Genomic DNA, 22264 nt, shown 5'->3' with positions numbered 1-22264 from the left:
CTAAGTGAGTGGGCAAACATTTGGCAGATAGAGTATAATGTGGGAAAATGTGAGGTTATCCAGTTTGGCAGAAATAATAGAAAAGCAAATTATAATTTAAATGGAGAAAAATTGCAAAGTGCTGCAGTACAGAGAGACCTGGGGGTCCTTGTGCATGAAACACAAAAAGTTAGTATGCAGGTACAGCAAGTAATCAGGAAGGCAAATGGAATGTTGGCCTTTATTGCAAGGGAGATAGAGTATAGAAGCAGAGAAGTCCTGCTACAACTGTACAGGATATTGGTGAGGCCACACCTGGAGTACTGTGTACAGTTTTGGTCTCCGTATTTAAGGAAGGATGTACTTGCATTGGAGGCTGTTCAGAAAAGGTTCACTAGGTTGATTCTGGAGATGAGGGGGTTGACTTATGAAGATAGGTTGAGTAGGTTGGGCCTGCACTCATTGGAGTTCAGAAGAATAAGTGGTGATCTTATTGAAACTTATAAGATAATGAGGGGGCTCGACAAGGTGGATGCAGAGAGGATATTTCCACTCATAGGGGAAACTAAAACTAGGGAACATAATCTTAGAATAAGGGACCGCCCATTTAAAACTGAGATAAGGAGAAATTTCTTCTCTCGGAGGGTTGTAAATCTATGGAATTCTGTGCCCCAGAGAGCTCTGGATGCTCGGTCATTGAATATATTTAAGGCGGAGATAGACAGATTTTTGAGCGATAATGGAGTAAAGGGTTATGGGGAGTGGGCAGGGGGCAGGGAAGTGAAGCTGAGTCCATGATCAGATCAGCCATGATCTTATTGAATGGCGGCGCAGGCTTGAGGGGCCAAATGACCTACTCCTGCTCCTATTTCTTATGTTCTCATGTAGGATTCTATGTTATGATCTCCTGGGTCATGCTATTGTTTAATTGTATACTGGGCGGTAGGTGGCTTGAGATCGACTTACAGTTGTGAGCGGTGACTTTGAATTTGAGAGACTATCTAGTGTAAAACCCACAAAATTTGTAACAGGCCCAGGAGTAGATTTTCACTTTGTGCGAGCGTGTAAAACAGATGCTAACGAATTGGCAGGCTGTTTTACATCTCTCCCGATTGTTTTAATGGACAGCTGCTATCACTCAGTTTACACTATTGCACAAAGTCTAAAATCTACCACCCCTCCCGGGTTAGAATATTGCGTGTAGATTGGAGCACTCATTCACACTCAGCAGATGCCACAAAAATGCCCATTCTATCCTAAGGCTATAGCGGTAACTCTGTTTCTACATGTCCGACTTCACTTGCGTGTGAATGTTTCCAGCCAAACAAACAGCCAAGTTCTGTACTAGATCTGCACTATGAATAATCATTATCCTATCAAAACTTCTGCATTATGTATGATTTTTCATCCAAAACTCTGCTACACATGTCCTAACTCCCACCAAGTCCCACTCACGTATCTATCCTATGCTTGCTGATCTGCATTGGTTCCCAGTTAAGTAATGCCTCAATTTAAAAATTCTCATCCTTGTTTTCAAAACCCTCTATGGCCTCACCCCTTTTTTGTTTTTTGATAACACTCCTGTGAAGCGCCTTGGGATGTTTTATTATGTTAAAGGTGCTATATAAATGTAAGTTGTTGCTAATTTGTGTTTTTGTTTATCTTTTACAGAATATAATGACATTCAAGTCCACTGAGCTACATTTTAAAAAATTTTCTTCAACCTAATCCCAGCCTCTGGACTACTATGATTCTGTGGACCTAGTTCATAGATCCCATTCAACTCCTCATCCCTTCACTGAAACAGACTTCCTCTTTCTAATCCTTCCAGTTCATATTGGCACTCTTCTCCTCTCCTCACAATGCATGTAGCACACCTGCCCACCAAACAAGTTCAAACTGATACTGTTCTTCCACACCCCATTGAAGCTTTGTATATATCCCAACTAAAGACATAATCCTGGCTGGCCCATTTAAGATTTTGAGATGGGCGATCTATGTAATTTCACATCGAGACCTTTGTTATTCAAGCCCTTGAAAGAGAATTTCAGTTGAACTCTTAGAATGCAACAATTCTTTTCATATCCTTTGCTGTATCTAATCATCTGGTGGCACAATGTTGACATTACTGGATTGGGCCCATTTTAAGCACTGTTGGGTGCAGATAGAGCTAATCTATTGTACTGCGCAGTATGGAGATTCTGATGTTACATTGCCCTCAAATTCCTGTGATGACAGTGATTGCTGTGGTAAGGCAGGGCAGGGAGCATATCTCAACTGCAACACTTCTTTTATTAAAATACCTATTGAATCATATTTCATAAGTTTCAGAAAATTGGTTTTAAACCTGTGAAAATGAGAATGTTTCCGATACTAAATGTTGGGTATCAGCCTGTTTGCAATGTGCTTGCTCGCCAATTCACCAGAGCAATGCTAGGTTTGATGCCAATGATTCCTGGCACCGTGTGCTCTACCACTGAGGTAAGTGTCAAGATTACCACTTTTGGGAAGAGTGATCATCACATGGTAGAATTTTAAATTCAGTTTAAGGGTGAGAAAGCTAGGTCTCAAACTAGTGTCCTGAACTTAAATAAAGGTCATTACAAAGGTATGAAGGCAGAGTTGGTTAAAGTGGACTGGGAAAATATATTAAAGGGTAAGACCATAGAAACGCTGTGGCAAACATTTAAGGAGATATTTCATAACTCTCAGCAAAGATTTATTCCAGTCAGAAATCAAGATGCTAAGAGAAAGGTGAACCACCCTGGCTAACTAAGGAAGTAAAGGATGGTATCAAATTGAAAACAAAGGCATACAATGTTGCGAAGGACAGTGGAAGGCCTGGATTGGGAACTTTTTAGAAACCAGCAAAGGATGACAAAAAATGATAAAGACAGAGAAGATAGCTAGTAAACTAGCAAGAATTATAAAAACAGACAGTAAGAGCTTCTACAGGTATAGAAAAAGGAAACAAGTAGCTTAAAGTAAGTTGGTCTCTTAGTGGATCGGACTGGAGAATTAATAATGGCAAACAAGGAAATGGCAGAGACTTTGAACCAAAATTTTGTATCAGTCTTCACGATAGAAGACACTAAAAGCATCCCAATAATTGATAATCAAGCAGCTATTGCGGGGGGTGGGGTGGGGGGAGGGGACTTAAAACAATTACTATCACTAGAGATAAAGTATTAGACAAATTAATGGGACTAAAGGTGGACAAGTCCCCAGGACCTGATGGTATGCATCCTAGGGTCTTGAAAGAAATGGCTGCAGAGATAGTTGATGCATTGGTTGTTGTTAGCGCGAATGAATCCAGGAGGAATCACTCATCACTTAGGTCGGTTCCAAACATCAAAACGGCTTTATTTACGCCGGTGAGGAGAAAGCCTCTGGGTAACTCCAGGCACTCCTCTCCACCGAACAAAGAATTTCATTGATACTTATATGTTTTACAACAGTCTACTGCAGTTACTCAGCCCATTTCGGCTGGACACAATCCAATCATAATGAGTATAGATTACATATCGGTTTCTTTGGGCCAATGGAATTGCCCCCAAGCAGCAGGGGACTGCGTGATCACCTCATGCTTAGTTAGGGGCTTACTCATGGTCTCGTGATGTTTTCCAGACCTCCTTATCTACTGTCCTTGGGTCCTGTTTACGCCTAACCTCCTTATCTTAACACAGGAATCCCATTATTCAGAAATCCAGCAGGACATCTTGACTGGGGGTTGCTGATTAGAGATATTTTGCTGAGCACGCCCTTTTGCATGTTCCTGTGTGAGGAAATGCAGCTACATCAGTTAACTAGGAATGTAGTCAAGTTGGCTAGTTAAGTTCCCCTAATGCTTTGCGGAATCTCTGGCAGCCATTTTATATATATATACACATATATACACACATATACCCCGCAGGTGCCTTTGCCTTTGGAAGTGCCCTACAACAGCTTTAATCTACCAAAATTCCCTGAATTCTGGAGAGGTCCCAGTGGACTGGAAAACCGCAAATGTAACACACCTCTATTTAAAAAAGGAGCCAGACAAAAAGCAGGAAACTATAGGCTAGTTAGCCTAACATCTGTCATTGGGAAAATGCTGGAGTCCATCATTAAGGAAGTAGTAGCAGGACATTTAGAAAATCATAATGCAGTTAAGCAGAGTCAGCATGGTTTTTTGAAAGGGAAATCATGTTTGACAAATTTGCTGGAGTTCTTTGAGGATGTAATGAGCAAAGTGGATAAAGGAGAACCAGTTGATGTATATTTGGATTTCCAGAAAGCATTCGATAAGGTACAAAAGATTACTGCACAAAGATAAGAGCTCACGGGGTTGGGATAATATATTGGTGTGGATCGAGCATTGGCTAACTAACAGAAAACAGAGAGTTGGGATAAATGGGTCATTTTCAGGCTGGCAAACTGTAACTAGTGGGGTGCCACAGGGATCAATGCTGGGCCCTCAACTATTTACAATCTATATTAATGACTTGGATGAAGGGACCGAGTGTAATGTAGCCAAATTTGCTGACGATACAAAGATAGGCGGGAAAGCAAATTGTGAGGATGACGCAAAGAATCTACAAAGGGATATAGATAGGCTCAGTGAGTGGGCAAAAATTTGGCAGATGGAAGGTAATGTGGGAAAATGTGAGGTTATCCACTTTGGTAGGAAAAATAAAAAAGCAAATTACTATTTAAATGGGGAGAAATTACAAACTGCTGCGGTACAGAGGGATCTGGGGGTTCTTGTGCATGAATCGCAAAAAATTAGCATGCAGGTACAGCAATAATCAGGAAGGCAAATGCAATGCTGGCCTTTATTGCAAGGGGAATGGAATATAAAAGTAAGGAAGTCCTGCTACAACTGTACAGGGCGTTGGTAAGACCACACCTGGAGTACTGCATGCAATTTTGGTCTCCTTATTTAAGGAAGGATATACTTGCATTGGAAGCAGTTCAGAGAAGGTTCACAAGGTTGATTCCCGAGATGAAGGGGTTGTCATATGAAGAAAGGTTGAGCAGTTTGGGCCTATACTCTTTGGAGTTTAGAAGAATGAAAGGTGATCTTATTGAAACATATAAGATTCTGAGGGGGCTTGACAGGGTAGATGCAGAGAGAATGTTTCCACTCATAGGGGGAGCTAAAACTAGGGGATATAGTCTTAGAATAAGGGACGGCTCATTTAAAACTGAGATGAGGAGATATGAGGAGGAATTTCTTCTCTCATAGTGTTGTGAATCTTTGGAATTCTCTACCACAGGGAGCTGTGGAGGCTGGGTCTTTGAATATATTTAAGATGGAGAAAGACAGATTTTTGAATGATAAGGGAGTCAAGGGTTATGGGGAGTGGGCAGGGAAGTGGAGTTGAGGCCAGGATCAGATCAGCCATGATCTTATTGAATGGCGGAGCAGGCTCGAGGGGCCAAATGGCCGACTCCTGCTCCTACATAGTTCCACATAGGAGGGAGGGAATTCAGAGGGAGAGTGACCCACAGAGGCCCAGATGTATCTCCCTGCACGGAGCTCAAGAGATTGGCAAATGTATGGGGTCAGATGTCAGCTTGCTATCTTGATTAGGTAATGTGGTGGACAGTGTGGAAAGACCTAAAGATAAGTGGAAACATACAAACAACAGGGAGGAGGTTGTCGTTTTGAAGAACTAAATTAAAATGTAGAAGGCACCACACTTTAGAAAGGATGTTAAGGCTTTGGAGAGGGTGCAGAGGAGATTTGCCAGATTGGTACCAGGGTTGAGGGAATTCAGTTATGTGGAGAGACTAGAGAAGCTGGGATTGTTCTCTTTAGAGCAGAGAAGTTTAAGTGGCGATTTAATAGAGGTGTTCAAAATTATGGGCTCAATTTTGCTCAACTCCTTTTTTCGGCACACTTTGCGCGCTGGAAACGGCGCCGAAAAAAAGTCGACCCATCCTGGCCGCTTGTCCCAGTCCCCGGAGTCCCAGCGTGGCGTGCATTGTGAAATGGGGGCGGAGCAACAGGCCAGTGCTGAAAACAGTGTCAGCACCTGCGCGCATGTGCAGTGAAGTCTGCGCGCATGTGCAGTGAAGTCTGCACGCATGCTCCTGCCCTCCCAGCGTGTCCTGTGGGTTGTGAGCAGGACCTGATGCTCGCAGCCCCTATCCCCGGCCGAAGGGACGCCCCAATCTCGCTGCACCCTATCCCCGGCCGAGTGGCCTCCCGCACCCGCCGGCCGGCCCGCTGTGTCCCCGGGCTGAGGTAGGACTTTAGTTTTATTTTTTATTCATTGATGGTTGTGCTTGAGAGTTTTGATTGGGGGGGGGGGGTGGGGAGGAGGAGGAGGAGGAGAGTTTTGGGGGGTGGTGTGGAGAAAGAGTGTTTTGGGGAGGGAGGGGAGAAAAAGAGTGTTTTGATTGGGGGGGGAGAAAGAGTGTTTTGATTGGGGGGGGGGGAGAAAGAGTGTTTTGATGGGGGGGGGGATCTTTAAAAAAAAAACTTGATTCTGGCATAAAGGTAGGACTTCTATTTTTTATTTGTTATTGATTGATTGCTTATTACTTTTTGTGGTTTGTTTAGTGCTTTGTAAGTCTTGGTGCTTTAAATGTACAAACCGGCGCCGTTTTCTTAACTGCCCACAAAGTTTTTCAGAGCTGGCCACAGGACCTTAGTCGATTTGGAGTAAGTTTTAGCTGGCCAAAGTGGCATAAATGGCCAAAACTGGCGTAAGTGTCTGGGGACGCCCCGTTTTGGAAAAAAAACGGAACTAAAAAAAATCATACCTAATTGACTGACTCTGGAACAAAATTTGGGGGGAAAATGGCATTTTTTAACTTACGCCAGAAAAAACAACTTACTCCAAAAAAATTGATGCAAGTCATGGCCAAAATTGGGAATGAGTGGTTGTGATAGAGTAGATCGGGAGAAGGTTTTCACTGACAGGGGATCGGTAAGCAGAGGATACAGATTTAAAATAATTGAACAAAAAGCCAGGGGAAGATGAGGAGAATTTCTTTTACTCAGTGAGTTGTTATGATCTGTAATTCATTGCTTGAAAGGATGGTGGAAGCAGATTCAGTACAGCTGTAGTAACTTTCAAAAGGGAAGTGCATAAATACTTAAAAAGGAAAGATTTGCAGAACTACAGGGAAAGAGATGGGGAAGTGGGTCTAATTGAATAGCTCTTTCAAAGGCACGATGGGTGGAAGAGCTTCCTTCTGTGCTGTATGATTCTGTGAAAGAAAGTATCTGTCTGTTTTACTCTCAATTTGCCTCCTTTTTCTCCTTTGCCTCATAAATGCTATAAATGAGAATATCTGTCTTACAGTTGTTCATGAATTACCTTTTCTAATGTCAACAGCCTACAAGTGATATAATTAGTTGGCTTCAAAATTCAACAAAGCATTTTTTGAAATTTGAAGTAACATTTCCCACATTACAACAGTGACTACACCCCAAAAGTTCTTCATTGGTTGTAAAGCTTTGAGATGTCCAGTGGTCATGAAAGGTGCTATATAAACATAAGTTTTTCTTTCTTTCTTTCTTTCATTGAATGAAGAGATACTCTCTTTCTCTCTCTCTACAGCAGGATACAAATATGTGTGACACACAATCTGGAACTTACTACAGAGCCCATTGAAGAGTACGTTGTCAACTGGGGGAGGTAGGGGTGGGGCGGGAAGTGCTTTATGAATGAAAGATGGAGAGGGTAAAGCTATGTTTGCTAACCAAATGTTGCTGATATCTCCAAGAAAAGTGTTACAGAATCTTGTTGCATAATTTGTTCAATTTAGCCACTTCTTTTCTGTTCCTTTACTGTGATTAGCATTTCTTTTGTATATCATTGACTATTTGATTGCCCAGACAGATAGCTGGCTGTGATCAGCCTGTCCAAGCTATTAGGTTAAAGTGTGGGTGGGATCGCTGGAGGCCTGCCATGTGCTGCTGTCCTCAGGGACAGCAAGATCTTGCAGCAGCAACTCCTGGATGGTTTGATCTTAATCATCCTCTTCACCATTATCATCTTCCTCCTGTTCACCCCAGCCCCTAACCCCCCACCACCACACACACCCTCCCCATCCCTGTTGCTGTAGTAGATCTGCAGGAAAGGAGGGTAAAAGCTAATAGTGGGTGAGCATCACCCCCTTGAGATTAAGGAGACAGTGAAAGGAGTGGTAGGTTGTGTTTGTGTGGTGCATCTAAGGGATGCCACGGTGACGGTGCAGGTGCTCAGTCAGTAATCTGGCTCTGGCAAGATGCAACCAAGCACAGCAATATGCATGGCAAGAGCCGTATGCCTCCCCACGAGTTCCATAGCCCTGTCCGAAGGGAGGCAAGATACCCAAGTCTCCCCTCTGGTGGCTTGCCTGTGGCAAACATTGCACACCAATTTGTCCTGCAAGAAGATGGAGTGATTGAGGGTAAGGGTAGTAGTTGAGGAGCGTGTATCAAGTGTCATAGAAGAAATGAAGTAAGAGATGTGGTCATATGAGGAAGGGGTTTTCGAGTTGTGAATGAAAATAATTGGTGTGAGGGGAGCTGGGTAGTCATATTGCAAGATGTTGAGTTCGAGCCTCCACCCTTTAACCAAAGAGCATTGTGAAAAGTTAGTTGAGGAAGTGTAGCATTAAAAGGGTGAAGAGTATGTTGGTGCCCTGGGTGGGCAAGAAAGAAAAGGGCGAGATGTGCTGTATCTTACCTTGCCTGCCATGACAGAGAATGACAGTCAGTGCCAGTGCCACTTCTCTCCAGGTGGCTCGAGTGATAATTCTGGATGCGAATGGCTCCCACACCCAGGAGTTTCTTTATCCTGCCTTCAATACCCTCCAAGAGTGCTTGGAGGTCTGAATGAGTGAAGTTGTGCGATCTTCGCCTCTGGACACTGATGGCAGTTGAGTATTCATAATTCTGTCTGTATAATAAAAATGTTGGTAAGACATGCAGTGATGTAATGTGAGAGAGAAATGAAAGAGACAAACTCTGTTCCTGTCTTACCCGAACTGCGCAAGCTGAACAGTGCATTGAAAAGGCTGCACAGCAGTTTCCTGTTGGTTCAGTTGCTTGCGATGGTTTTACACCAATGCCTGCACCAATGGGTATGGAAATATTAAGACCCAGGAAACCTGAGTGTTGCTCCCTCTATAGGCCAAGCGGCAGCGCATCACTTTTAAAGATGCAACAGTGGCGTAACTCATTTCAAGGAAATTCCAGGCCAGATTGTATTAATATTGTAGAAAGGTGTAAAAGGAGAATAAACGGTGAGAACTAATGATTATATTAAATTATGGAATCTTACATCTACGGTGTGATTGCCAACACAGGCACAATGGGCCGAATGGCCTCCTTCTGTGCTGTATCATTCTATGATTCCATGAGTCTAGTTAAAAGAAATATCAAGATGGTGTCGCAACCAGAGGCGTTGCACACCAGTTCGCCTCTCCTGGGCAGGACTGTTCTGTGCCCCCGCAAACTGACACCGAAGATCCAGGCGGAGTGCTGGAAGTTGGCCACCCGCCCGGAAATGCTTTCCGCTGCCATTACCGTCCCTCTGGGGCGAAAACAGAGGCAGCAACAAATCAAAAGTCCAGTCTATGGTGTATCAGCACAGGTAGAGGCTAACCTATCAACACACTCTACCCTAATTACAGTCCAGGGTCACTTCCAAAGGTGCTCACAAATCTGTCCAAGAATGCAAAGTCCTGAAAATAAAGATTTCAATGTTCAACAACACATCAACATTAACTCTACATGAACATTGGCTAAAGGACCCAAGTACATTAATGATTTAGACGAGGGGATTAAATGTAGTATCTCCAAATTTGCAGACGACACTAAGTTGGGTGGCAGTGTGAGCTGCTAGGAGGATGCTATGAGGTTGCAGAGTGACTTGGATAGGTTAGGTGAGTGGGCAAATGCATGGCAGATGAAGTATAATGTGGATAAATGTGCGGTTATCCACTTTGGTAGTAAAAACAGAGAGACAGACTATTATCTGAAAGGTGACAGATTAGGAAAAGGGGAGGTGCAACGAGACCTGGGTGTCATGGTACATCAGTCATTGAAGGTTGGCATGCAGGTACAGCAGGCGGTTAAGAAAGCAAATGGCATGTTGGCATTCATAGCGAGGGGATTTGAGTAAAGGGTCAGGGAGGTGCTACTACATTTTTTCAGGTCCTTGATGTGGCCACACCTGGAGTATTGTGTACAGTTTTGGTCTCTTAACTTGATGAAGGACATTCTTGCTATTGAGGGAGTGCAGCGAATTTTCAAACCACAGAAAGTTGTTGAGGCAAATCACTAAATATATTCAAAAAGAAGTTAGATGTAGTCCTTACTACTAGGGGGAATCAAGGGGTATGGCGAGAAAGCAGGAATGGTGTACTGAAGTTGCATGTTCAGCCATGAACTCATTGAATGGCGGTGCAGGCTCGAAGAGCCGAATGGCCTACTCCTGCACCTATTTTCTATGTTTCTATGTACCTACCCTTGTGTGTTGTTGGTTGGTATGATTGGACAAGGATGAGGGCGAGTGTGAGGGGTGGCTAGTGAAATGGGGAACTGATAATGGAGATAGAGAGAGAGAGAGAGAGAGGGATGGGTGGAGGTGCAAGGTAAGTTGGTGTAAGGATGTGCAGGGGTAGAGTAGGAAAGGCAGAGTGATGGGGATGTGATGAGTGGCACAGCAGGATGAGGTTGAGTGTGGCTTTGCAGTAACGTTTCATGATCTACTGAGATCATTGGAAGGTTTGCGCCCTTGCAGCCAGCTCCTCCTGCTTGTGCCCTCATGCTGCGACTCCCTCCATAAGCATCTGGAGGGAGTCTTGGGAGAGCCTGGGTGCAGCCGTGCACCTTTGTGCAGTGTTTGCAGTAGCTCAATGTTGCAAAAGACTGACAGATAAACTATCAAAAAATAGTTGGGCATGGTCCCTTTAAGGAAACCGGTGTGATTAGGGGCGGATACTAAATGTGGTGAATGCCTTATTTTGCGTGTGGGGTGTTAGCAGGATGTTGCAGGACGACTGACGTCATGATCTGAATGAAAGTACCGAGTGAGGTGGTAGCGTTTGGCGTTGCCACCAAAGCGACACCAAATTTCCCGGCGGGGCACTGCAAGCTGCACCACCGGACGGTAAGCAATTCGAAACGCATTACCGCCCCTCTCTGGCACTAACAGAGGCATTACACAATCGAATTTCCAGCCCATAGAGCTGGAGAAAGTAATGGGACTAAGTGGCGACAAGGTGGACCTGGCGACCTGTATCCTAAAAGGGGCAGCTGCAGAGATCGTGGATGCATTGGTATTAATGTTCCAGAATTCCTTAGATTCTAGAACTGTCATCAAGGATTGGAAGGTAGCAAACATAACCCCACTATTTAAGAAAGGAGGAAGAGAAAAAATGGGAAACTATAGGCCAGTTAGCCTGGCATTAGTTGTAGGCAAAATGCTAGAATCTATTATTAGGGACGTGGTAGCAGGACACTTAGAAAATCATAATATGATTAGGCAGAGTCAACATGGTTTTGTGAAAGGGAAATCGTGCTTGACAAATTTGTTAGAGTTTTTGGAGATGTAACTACCCTGTAGTAGGATGGATAAGAGGGAACCAGTGGATGTAATGTATTGGGAATTTCAAAAAGCTTTCGATAAGGTGCCACACAAGAGCTTATTACACAAAATTAGGACATGGGATTGGGGGTGATATGTCAGCATGGATTGAGGATTGGTTAATGGACAGAAAAAAGAGAGTAGGAATGAATGGGACTTTTTCGGATTGGCAGGCTGTATAGCCTCAGCTATTTACAATCTATATTAATGACTTAGATGAAACATAGAAACATAGAAAATAGGTGCAGGAGCAGGCCATTCAGCCCTTCTAGCCTGCACCGCCATTAAATGAGTTCATGGCTGAACATGAAACTTCACTACCCCCTTCCTGCTTTCTCGCCATATCCCTTGATCCCCCGAGTAGTAAGGACTTCATCTAACTCCCTTTTGAATATATTTAGTGAATTGGCCTCAACTACTTTCTGTGGTAGAGAATTCCACAGGTTCACCACTCTCTGGATGAAGAAGTTTCTCCTCATCTCGGTCCTAAATGGCTTACCCCTTATAGAAACATAGAAACATAGAAAATAGGTGCAGGAGTAGGCCATTCGGCCCTTCTAGCCTGCACCGCCATTCAATGAGTTCATGGCTGAACATTCAACTTCAGTACCCCATTCCTGCTTTCTCGCCATACCCCTTGATCCCCCTAGTAGTAAGGACCTCATCTAACTCCTTTTTGAATATATTTAGTGAATTGGCCTCAACAACTTTCTGTGGTAGAGAATTCCACAGGTTCACCACTCTCTGGGTGAAGAAGTTCCTCCGCATCTCGGTCCTAAATGGCTTACCCCTTATCCTTAGACTGTGACCTCTGGTTCTGGACTTCCCCAACATTGGGAACATTCTTCCTACATCTAACCTGTCTAACCCCGTCAGAATTTTATATGTTTCTATGAGGTCCCCTCTCATTCTTCTGAACTCCAGTGAATACAAGCCCAGTTGATCCAGTCTTTCTTGATAGGTCAGTCCCGCCATCCCGGGAATCAGTCTGGTGAACCTTCGCTGCACTCTCTCAATAGCAAGAATGTCCTTCCTCAGGTTAGGAGACCAAAACTGTACACAATACTCCAGGTGTGGCCTCACCAATGCCCTGTACAACTGTAGCAACACCTCCCTGCCCCTGTACTCAAATCCCCTTGCTATGAAGGCCAACATGCCATTTGCTTTCTTAACCGCCTGCTGCACCTGCATGCCAACCTTCAATGACTGATGTACCATGACACCCAGGTCTCTTTGCACCTCCCCTTTTCCTAATCTGTCACCATACAGATAATAGTCTGTCTCTCTGTTTTTACCACCAAAGTGGATAACCTCACATTTATCCACATTATACTTCATCTGCCATGCATTTGCCCACTCACCTAACCTATCCAAGTCGCTCTGCAGCCTCACAGCATCCTCCTCGCAGCTCACACTGCCACCCAACTTAGTGTCATCCGCAAATTTGGAGATACTACATTTAATCCCCTCATCTAAATCATTAATGTACAGTGTAAACAGCTGGGGCCCCAGCACAGAACCTTGCGGTACCCCACTAGTCACTGCCTGCCATTCTGAAAAGTACCCATTTACTCCTACTCTTTGCTTCCTGCCTGACAACCAGTTCTCAATCCATGTCAGTACACTACCCCCAATCCCATGTGCTCTAACTTTGCACATCAATCTCTTGTGTGGGACCTTGTCGAACGCCTTCTGAAAGTCCAAATATACCACATCAACTGGTTCTCCCTTATCCACTCTACTGGAAACATCCTCAAAAAATTCCAGAAGATTTGTCAAGCATGATTTCCCTTTCACAAATCCATGCTGACTTGGACCTATCATGTCACCTCTTTCCAAATGCACTGCTATGACATCCTTAATAATTGATTCCATCATTTTACCCACTACCGATGTCAGGCTGACCGGTCTATAATTCCCTGTTTTCTCTCTCCCTCCTTTTTTAAAAAGTGGGGTTACATTGGCTACCCTCCACTCCATAGGAACTGATCCAGAGTCAATGGAATGTTGGAAAATGACTGTCAACACATCCACTATTTCCAAGGCCACCTCCTTAAGTACTCTGGGATGCAGTCCATCAGGCCCTGGGGATTTATCGGCCTTCAATCCCATCAATTTCCCCAAGGGCAGCCGTACCACCATTTTCCAGAGAGTGCACCGACCTCAAAAGCTGTTGGGGGCACCAGCCAGTGGTGGGGCCTCTCCTGTGGGCCAATTTCGGGTAAGAGGCAATTTTGCGAGGGTGTTCCCCGTCAGTCGGTAAGGGGCCGGCGCGTGCACGCCGCGGCGGGAAAATGGACAGAGCAGTCCTGGACACCGCTCCGCTCCTGAGGTAGGCAAATTTATAAAATGGTGGCCCCTCCACAGAGTTGGCGGCCATTCCGGGGCGGCCAGAGGCCTTACTGGGAGGGGCACTTTTGGCCCCAAGAAGTCTTACAACAATTATGCAGGGCACTGGTGAGGCCACACTTGGAGGACTGTGTATAGTTCTGGGGGCCGAAATTGCCCCTTTCGGCCACAGTTCAGTAAGGACTTGTTAGCGCGAATGAATCCAGGAAGAATCACTCATCACTCGGGTCGGTTCCAAACATCAAAATGGTTTTATTTACGCCGGCGGTGAGAAAACCTCTGGGTAACTCCAGGCACTCCCCTCCGCCGAAAAAAGAAATTCATCGATTCTTATGTGTTTTACAACAGTTTGCTACAACTACTCAGCCCATTTCGGCTGGACACAATCCAATCATAATGAGTATAGATTACATATTGGTTTCTTTGGGCCAATGGAATTGGCCCCTGGGCACCAGGGAACTGCGTGATCACCTCAGGGGCTTGCTTGTTCATGGCCTCGTGATGTTTTCTAGACCCCCTTATCTCTACTGTCCTTGGGTTCTGTTTACACCTAACCTCCTTATCTTAACACAGTTACAGAAATCCCTTTGTCCAGTATTCTACCAAGACATCTTGTCTGGGAGTTGCTGATTGCAGAGACATTCTGCTGAGCGCGTGCGCGCCCTTTTCAGTGTTCCTGTGTAAGGAAATTCAGTTATATCAGTTAACTAGTCAAGTTGGCTAGCTAAGTTCCCCTAATGCTTTGCAGAATCTCTGGCAACCATTTTATATATATATATACACACACATATAACCCCTGCAGGTGCCTTTGCCTTTGGAAGCACCCTACAACAGACTCGCTGCTCGGTCGGCGCGGAGGGGCCGCCATTTTATATATCACCCTCCTTTCGTCTTGGAGCTGTGTAGGAGACCACCCCACCCATTTACCCGCCGCGTCGTGCTCTTACCGACTGGCGGCAACCCCCTATCCAAAATTGTCCCGCGGGAAATTGACCCGTGCGGATTTTCTGGAAAAAAGCAGTGGGTTGGTTCTGTGACACCTTCTTGGAATGTTTCCAGATAGTATTAGGCAGTCCCTCGTATCGAGGACCATCCGCTTCCACACCCAAAAGGGATGAGTTCACAGGGGTTTCAATGAGGGTCCTGACATTCTAGCTCCCGAACTACATATTGAAGGGTGGAAGATGCATGTGCATGGATTCTTTTAACGTGGGGTGGCCATTGCACACCAGCTAGGTCTTGATCCAGTGGCAAGAGTTAACCAAGACAACTGGAGACCAAGCTCTGCTGCACAGACCTAGTGCACACACATGCTCCTACTATCCATAGATCGCAGTGTAGGCTGGCGCATGCTGCCCCTGGGCCCTCTCCTCTCCTGGGCCCCAATCACAACGCTCTTGGGGCCCCAATCTCTCACTGCTCCTCTGCCCTGATCAAAAATGGAGCAGTCAGTAACAGGACATCAGTTAGTCTCCTCTTATCTTGGAGACATCAAATAGCGACACACTGCTATTTGAAAAATCAAAATAATAAACTCCAGCCTAGTTGAAGGGTTATTAACATCAGACTGGGGAGAGACCGTTCACCTGCTAAGTGTGTGGGAAGGGATTCACTCAATCACCCAACCTGCTGAGACACCAGCGAGTTCACAAGTGACTGCAGGGCTTGGATTCTGCTGTTATTCATCATCATCATAGGCAATCCCTCGGAATCGAGGAAGACTTGCTTCCACTCTAAACATGAGTCCTTAGGTGCTGAACAGTGCAATACGAGAACCACAGTCCCTATCACAAGTGGGAACTCATATTAAGAGTGGAAGCAAGTCTTCCTCGATTTCGAGGGACTGCCTATGATGATGGTGACAGGTAGGGCAGATAGTCATTGAGGGAAAGAGTGGGTGGGACTAGTTTGCCGCACGCTCTTTCCGTTGCCTGCGCTTGGTTTCTGCATGCTCTCGGCGATGAGACTCGAGGAGCTCGGTGCCCTCCCGAATGCACTTCTTCCACTTAGGGCGGTCTTTGGCCAGGGTCTCCCAGGTGTCAGTGGGGATGTTGCACTTTATCAGGGAGGCTTTGAGGGTGTCCTTGTAACGTTTCCTCTGCCCACAAAGGTGGAGGACCTTTGTCTTACGGATGTTTAGCGTAAGGCCCATGCTTTTGTACGCCTCGGTAAATACGACTATGACTGGGCGTTCAGCCTCTGTATGTGCACAGACGCAGGCATTGTCCGCGTACTGTAGCTCGATGACAGAGGTTGGGGTGGTCTTGGACTTGGCCTGGAGATGACGAAGGTTGAACAGGTTCCCACTGGTTCTGTAGTTTAGTTCCACTCCAGCGGGGAGCTTGTTGACTGTGAGGTGGAGCATGGCAGCAAGGAAGATTGAGAAGAGGGTTGGGGCAATGACGCAACCCTGTTTGACCCCGGTCCGGACGTGGATTGGGTCTGTAATGGATCCGTTGGTAAGGATCACGGCCTGCATGTCATCGTAGAGCAGGTGGAGGATGGTGATGAACTTTTGGGGGCATCTGAAGCGGAGGAGGATGCTCCATAGACCCTCGCGGTTGACAGTGACAAAGGCCTTTGTAAGGCAGAAGAAGGCTGCTGTTGTTCACATCCCTAATGAATCATGTTCCTTCTGGTTAGTTGGCTTTTGTTTCTGCTGATGTTTCCAAATATCTGGGCAGCAGATCACATTTTCTAATTGGCATTTGCTGATGTGGGTGGAGTTTATGCATTTATAACAATTCCTCCGAGACGCCAGATCTCACTGAAGCCTGGAGGAGCTGCTATCTACAGTTACAGAGGTATAATAAACGTGATTTCCATGTGAGGCTGGAAAAGGGGGAGATCAGTTTTCCAGATTAGTTGCAAGAGTAATATATAGTACCTGGGACAGGTAAAGGACAGAGGGACAGGAAAGTCAGGATCTTCCCGAAGGCTTATTATTTCCAAAGTGCGTGAAGGATAGCTCGCTGTCTCCCTCTCCCTTACCTGGAACACTTACATGAGTTACAGTGTAAGCACAGACAGTGTAAGCTTCGGTTCAGGAGAATTAGAGCAAGGCATTAACTCAGTTGTTGCTGATGTGAGTTACAAGAAGTTAGGACAGTCATTTTGAATATCAGATAAGGGAAAGAAAAATGGAGACTTGTCTAAGTGTATTAAAGAAAGGGAATGACACTAACTCCAGTGAGGACTTGTGCCATAAAGGGGTCCCTTTATTGGGGATATTTTTCCTCAAACAGATTTATTGCTGATGGATCAGGAAATTTGTTGAATGATTGACTCCTAACTGTATTAATGTTGCAGATAAGTGTAATGGCTGAATGAGAGATGGGAGCTGCCGATTAGATAAAATTACAGACTTCTGTACACCAGAAGACAGGCAGAGAGAGAGCGAGATTGGCCGGATCGGGAAACTTGAGAGAACCGGTTTCCCGCAGACCTTGCCGAATTTAAAGGCAGTTCCCGATTAGCATTTGAAAGTTTTGTTTCGTGTCCACATCCTGCCAGATTGAGAAGCTAGCTGTAGTGGTGGGAGGAGGGGAGAGTGGAGCTGAATCGGGGCCAGAGGATGATCGGGGTGAGTCAGAGCCGGAGGGGAGGGGAAGGGGACGGAGAAGGGGGGTCGGGGGGAAGGAGCCGGGGGAGGATCGAGGTGGAGTGGATTGGGAATGGAAGGAATAAACTAGTTTACCCGCTGGGCTGACTGAAGTGGTTCCAGCTGTTTTTACAGATCTTGCGTTCTCCGAGAACAATGCAGTATTGTGTCGTTGTGCAAGCTGTGATGTGCACGACCAAACACTTATTTACTAATAGCTTTTTCTTAGTTGGTGCCCGGAGGAGCATCGGGCGGGAGGGGGGAGCCGGGAAGGCGATTGGGGCGGGGTGAAGCCTCAGGGAGGGGTTCGGGGGGAGATCAGAAGCCGGGGGTGAGGCGGAGACGCTGGATCCAGCAGCTGGGGAAAGACACATCTCCCGGATCCGCAGTCCCCGCCTCCCTTTCGCCGGCGAGTTCCTGGAGGGACGGGAAAACCGACCAGCCAGAATTAAATTTGTAATGGTAGATTACCATGAGGCACACCAACCTCATTTAATATAATTAACATGTAACTATTTGTACTGCAGTTTTTGACAGACATACGGCCCCTGTCAAGCTCCGCCGCCCCAGCACGGCCGAATCATTCCATCCATCATCATCATCATCATATCCATCATTATCATCATCATCATCATCGGTCTAAAAGTGAGTTCTCAGGTGACTGAACAGTCCAATATGGGAATTACAGTCTCTGCCACAGGTGGGACAGACAGTGGTTGAGGGAAAGGATGGGTGGGGAGTCTGGTTTGCCGCACGCTCCTTCCGCTGCCTGCGCTTGTTTTCTGCATGCTCGGCGATGAGACTCGAGGTGCTCAGCACCCTCCCGGATGCTCTTCCTCCACTTAGGGCGGCCTTTGGCCAGGGACTCCCAGGTGCCGGTGGGGACGTTGCACTTTATCAAGGAGGCTTTGAGGGTGTCCTTGAAACATTTCCTCTGCCCACTTGGGGATCGCTTCCTGTGTAGGAGTTCCGAGTAGAGAGCTTGCTTTGGGAGTCTTGTGTCTGGCATGTGGATGATGTGGCCCGCCTAGCAGAGCTGGTCAAGTGTGGTCAGTGCTTCGATGCTGGGGATTTTGGCCTGATCGAGAACACTAACTATGCATCTATCCTCCCAGTGGATTTGCAGGATCTTGTGGAGACAGTGTTGGCGCTATTTCTCCAGCGATTTGAGGTGTCTACTGTGTATGGTTATATAGGAGGGTGAGTATCACTACATCCCTGTAGACCATAAGCTTTGTGCCAGATTTGAGGTCCTGGTCTTCGAACACTCTCTTCCTCAGGCGACCAAAGGTTGCGCTGGCACAGTGGAGGCGGTGTTGGACCTTGTCGTCGATGTCTGCCCTTGCTGATAGTAGGCTCCCGAGATGTGGAAAGTGCTGCTGAGAAGCAGGACCTGAAGCCCCGACGCTCTTCACCCGCTCAGGCCCCGGCCCTCTCTCTTTCCCCCCCCCCCACTCTTCCTCCTCCCCGCCCCCCCCACCCCCCACTGCAGGCCTGGGGCCGAGAACGCCGGTCCTGGGGCCGAGAGGGAGAGAGAGACTGGGGGGAGAGAGAGAGAGGCTGGGGGGGGGGCGGGGGGTGAGAGAGAGGAGCTGGGGGGAGCGAGAGAGAGAGGCTGGGGGAGCGAGAAAGAGGCTGGCGGGGAGAGAACGAGAGAGAGAGGCTGGAGGGGGGAGAGGGAGCGAGAGAGGCTGAGGCGGGGAGAGAGAGAGAGCGAGAGGTTGGGAGAGAGAGAGAGAGAGACATGAGTGGGGAGAAGATGGATCACAAGGGACATTGTTGTAGTGGATGATATCCAGAAGTCACGACACTGTCACTATTGATTTTATATCCAATAAACCTATTAACAATCCGTACACAATGCTGGCCCCATCTATGGGATGGGGATGGGGGGGGGGGGGCGGGGGAGTGGGAAGGATGCATTTGCGATGGGGTAAGGCACCGGCTGGGGGAGTGATGTACTTGGACCGGGGTAAGACACTTTGGCTGGGGGAGGAATGTACTTGCCTGGGATAAGGTACTTTGGCTGGGGGAGGCATGCACTTGGACTGGGGTAAGGCACTGCGGCTGGGCTGGCCCTTGCTGTTTTCTGGGGAGCTCTATCCTCTGTCACTTCAGGAAGTCAATGTAGATCGAGTTACAATTTGCAAAGTCAGTGAGACTTTGGGATGGGCGGCACCAGTTACACATTCCAGTGAATCTTCAGGGTATGACTTATCCTCCAAGGGGACCGATCATAGACAAAGAATGGAGCATGGTGGCCATTTTGGCAGTACAAAATAAGCTGGTCCATATTTAAAGGGATGCCCCACATCCTGGGAGTGGGGTGGATGCTCACCCCACTGTCCCACCACCGTTATCATAGAAACATAGAAACATAGAAAATAGGTGCAGGAGCAGGCCATTCAGCCCTTCTAGCCTGCACCGCCATTCAATGAGTTCATAGCTGAACATGAAACTTCAGTACCTCCTTCCTGCTTTCACGCCATACCCCTTGATCCCCCGAGTAGTAAGGACTTCATCTAACTCCCTTTTGAATATATTTAGTGAATTGGCTTCAACTACTTTCTGTGGTAGAGAATTCCACAGGTTCACCACTCTCTGGGTGAAGAAGTTTCTCCTCATCTCGGTCCTAAATGGCTTACCCCTTATCCTTAGACTGTGACCCCTGGTTCTGGACTTCCCCAACATTGGGAACATTCTTCCTGCATCCAACCTGTCCAAACCCGTCAGAATTTTAAACGTTTCTATGAGGTCCCCTCTCACTCTTCTGAACTCCAGTGAATACAAGCCCAGTTGATCCAGTCTTTCTTGATAGGTCAGTCCCACCATCCCGGGAATCAGTCTGGTGAATCTTCGCTGCACTCCCTCAATAGCAAGAATGTCCTTCCTCAGGTTAGGAGACCAAAACTACACAATACTCCAGGTGTGGCCTCACCAAGGCCCTGTACAACTGTAGCAACACCTCCGTGCCCCTGTACTCAAATCCCCTTGCTATGAAGGCCAACATGCCATTTGCTTTCTTAACCGCCTGCTGTACCTGCATGCCAACCTTCAATGACTGATGTACCATGACACCCAGGTCTCGTTGCACCTTCCCTTTTCCTAATCTGTCACCATTCAGATAATAGTCTGTCTCTCTGTTTTTACCACCAAAGTGGATAACCTCACATTTATCCACATTATACTTCATCTGCCACGCATTTGCCCACTCACCTAACCTATCCAAGTCACTCTGCAGCCTCATAGCATCCTCCTCGCAGCTCACACTGCCACCCAACTTAGTGTCATCCGCAAATTTGGAGAGACTACATTTAATCCCCTCATCTAAATCATTAATGTACAATGTAAACAGCTGGGGCCCCAGCACAGAACCTTGCGGTACCCCACTAGTCACTGCCTGCCATTCTGAAAAGTACCCATTTACTCCTACTCTTTGCTTCCTGTCTGACAACCAGTTCTCAATCCACGTCAGCACACTACCCCCAATCCCATGTGCTTTAACTTTGTACATTAATCTCCTGTGTGGGACCTTGTCGAAAGCCTTCTGAAAGTCCAAATATACCACATCAACTGGTTCCCCTTTGTCCACTTTACTGGAAACATCCTCAAAAAATTCCAGAAGATTTGTCAAGCGTGATCTCCCTTTCACAAATCCATGCTGACTTGGACCTATCATGTCACTATTTTCCAAATGCGCTGCTATGACATCCTTAATAATTGATTCCATCATTTTACCCACTACTGAGGTCAGGCTGACCAGTCTATAATTCCCTGCTTTCTCTCTCCCTCCTTTTTTAAAAAGTGGGGTTACATTGGCTACCCTCCACTCCATAGGAACTGATCCAGAGTCAATGGAATGTTGGAAAATGACTGTCAATGCATCCGCTATTTCCAAGGCCACCTCCTTAAGTACTCTGGGATGCAGTCCATCAGGCCCTGGGGATTTATCGGCCTTCAATCCCATCAATTTCCCCAACACAATTTCCCGACTAATAAAGATTTCCCTCAGTTCCTCCTCCTTACTAGACCCTCTGACCCCTTTTATATCCGGAAGGTTGTTTGTGTCCTCCTTAGTGAATACTGAACCAAAGTACTTGTTCAATTGGTCTGCCATTTCTTTGTTCCCCGTTATGACGTCCCCTGATTCTGACTGCAGGGGACCTACGTTTGTCTTTACTAACCTTTTTCTCTTTACATACCTATAGAAACTTTTGCAATCCGCCTTAATGTTCCCTGCAAGCTTCTTCTCGTACTCCAATTTCCCTGCCCTAATCAAGCCCTTTGTGCTCCTCTGCTGAATTCTAAATTTCTCCCAGTCCCCAGGTTCGCTGCTATTTCTGGCCAATTTGTATGCCACTTCCTTGGCTTTAATACTATCCCTGATTTCCCTTGATAGCCACGGTTGAGCCACCTTCCCTTTTTTATTTTTACGCCAGACAGGAATGTACAATTGTTGTAATTCATCCATGCGGTCTCTAAATGTCTGCCATTGCCCATCCACAGTCAACCCCTTAAGTATCATTCGCCAATCTATCTTAGCCAATTCACGCCTCATATCTTCAAAGTTACCCTTCTTTAAGTTCTGGACCATGGTCTCTGAATTAACTGTTTCATTCTCCATCCTAATGCAGAATTCCACCATATTATGGTCACTCTTCCCCAAGGGGCCTCGCACAATGAGATTGTTAATTAATCCTCTCTCATTACACAACACCCAGTCTAAGATGGCCTCCCCCCTATTTGGTTCCTCGACATA

At 46.4% G+C, this 22264-nt stretch overlaps 1 protein-coding gene across 14 annotated transcripts in view; it reads left to right on the top strand.

Moving 5' to 3' along the window:
* LOC139228830 (protein-arginine deiminase type-2-like) overlaps positions 1 to 22264 on the top strand; it is a 120999-nt gene that overhangs the window by 58058 nt on the left and 40677 nt on the right. For 5 of the 14 annotated variants that reach the window (XM_070860257.1, XM_070860256.1, XM_070860255.1 and 2 more), the window contains exon 3: positions 18033 to 18150. The exons of 2 other annotated variants lie outside the window; for them this stretch is intronic. The gene's annotated coding sequence lies outside the window, so the exon portion shown is untranslated. Of the gene's footprint in view, positions 1 to 7535; positions 7593 to 16663; positions 16709 to 17468; positions 17488 to 18032; positions 18163 to 18619; positions 18706 to 22264 lie in introns of those variants that run through there. 7 more of the 14 variants (XM_070860246.1, XM_070860248.1, XM_070860250.1 and 4 more) reach the window with 7 other exon arrangements.

Source organism: Pristiophorus japonicus, chromosome 18 (assembly GCF_044704955.1).
Source record: "Pristiophorus japonicus isolate sPriJap1 chromosome 18, sPriJap1.hap1, whole genome shotgun sequence".
Classification (NCBI taxonomy): domain Eukaryota; kingdom Metazoa; phylum Chordata; class Chondrichthyes; family Pristiophoridae; genus Pristiophorus; species Pristiophorus japonicus.
This window is presented reverse-complemented; position numbering and strand designations above follow the sequence as displayed.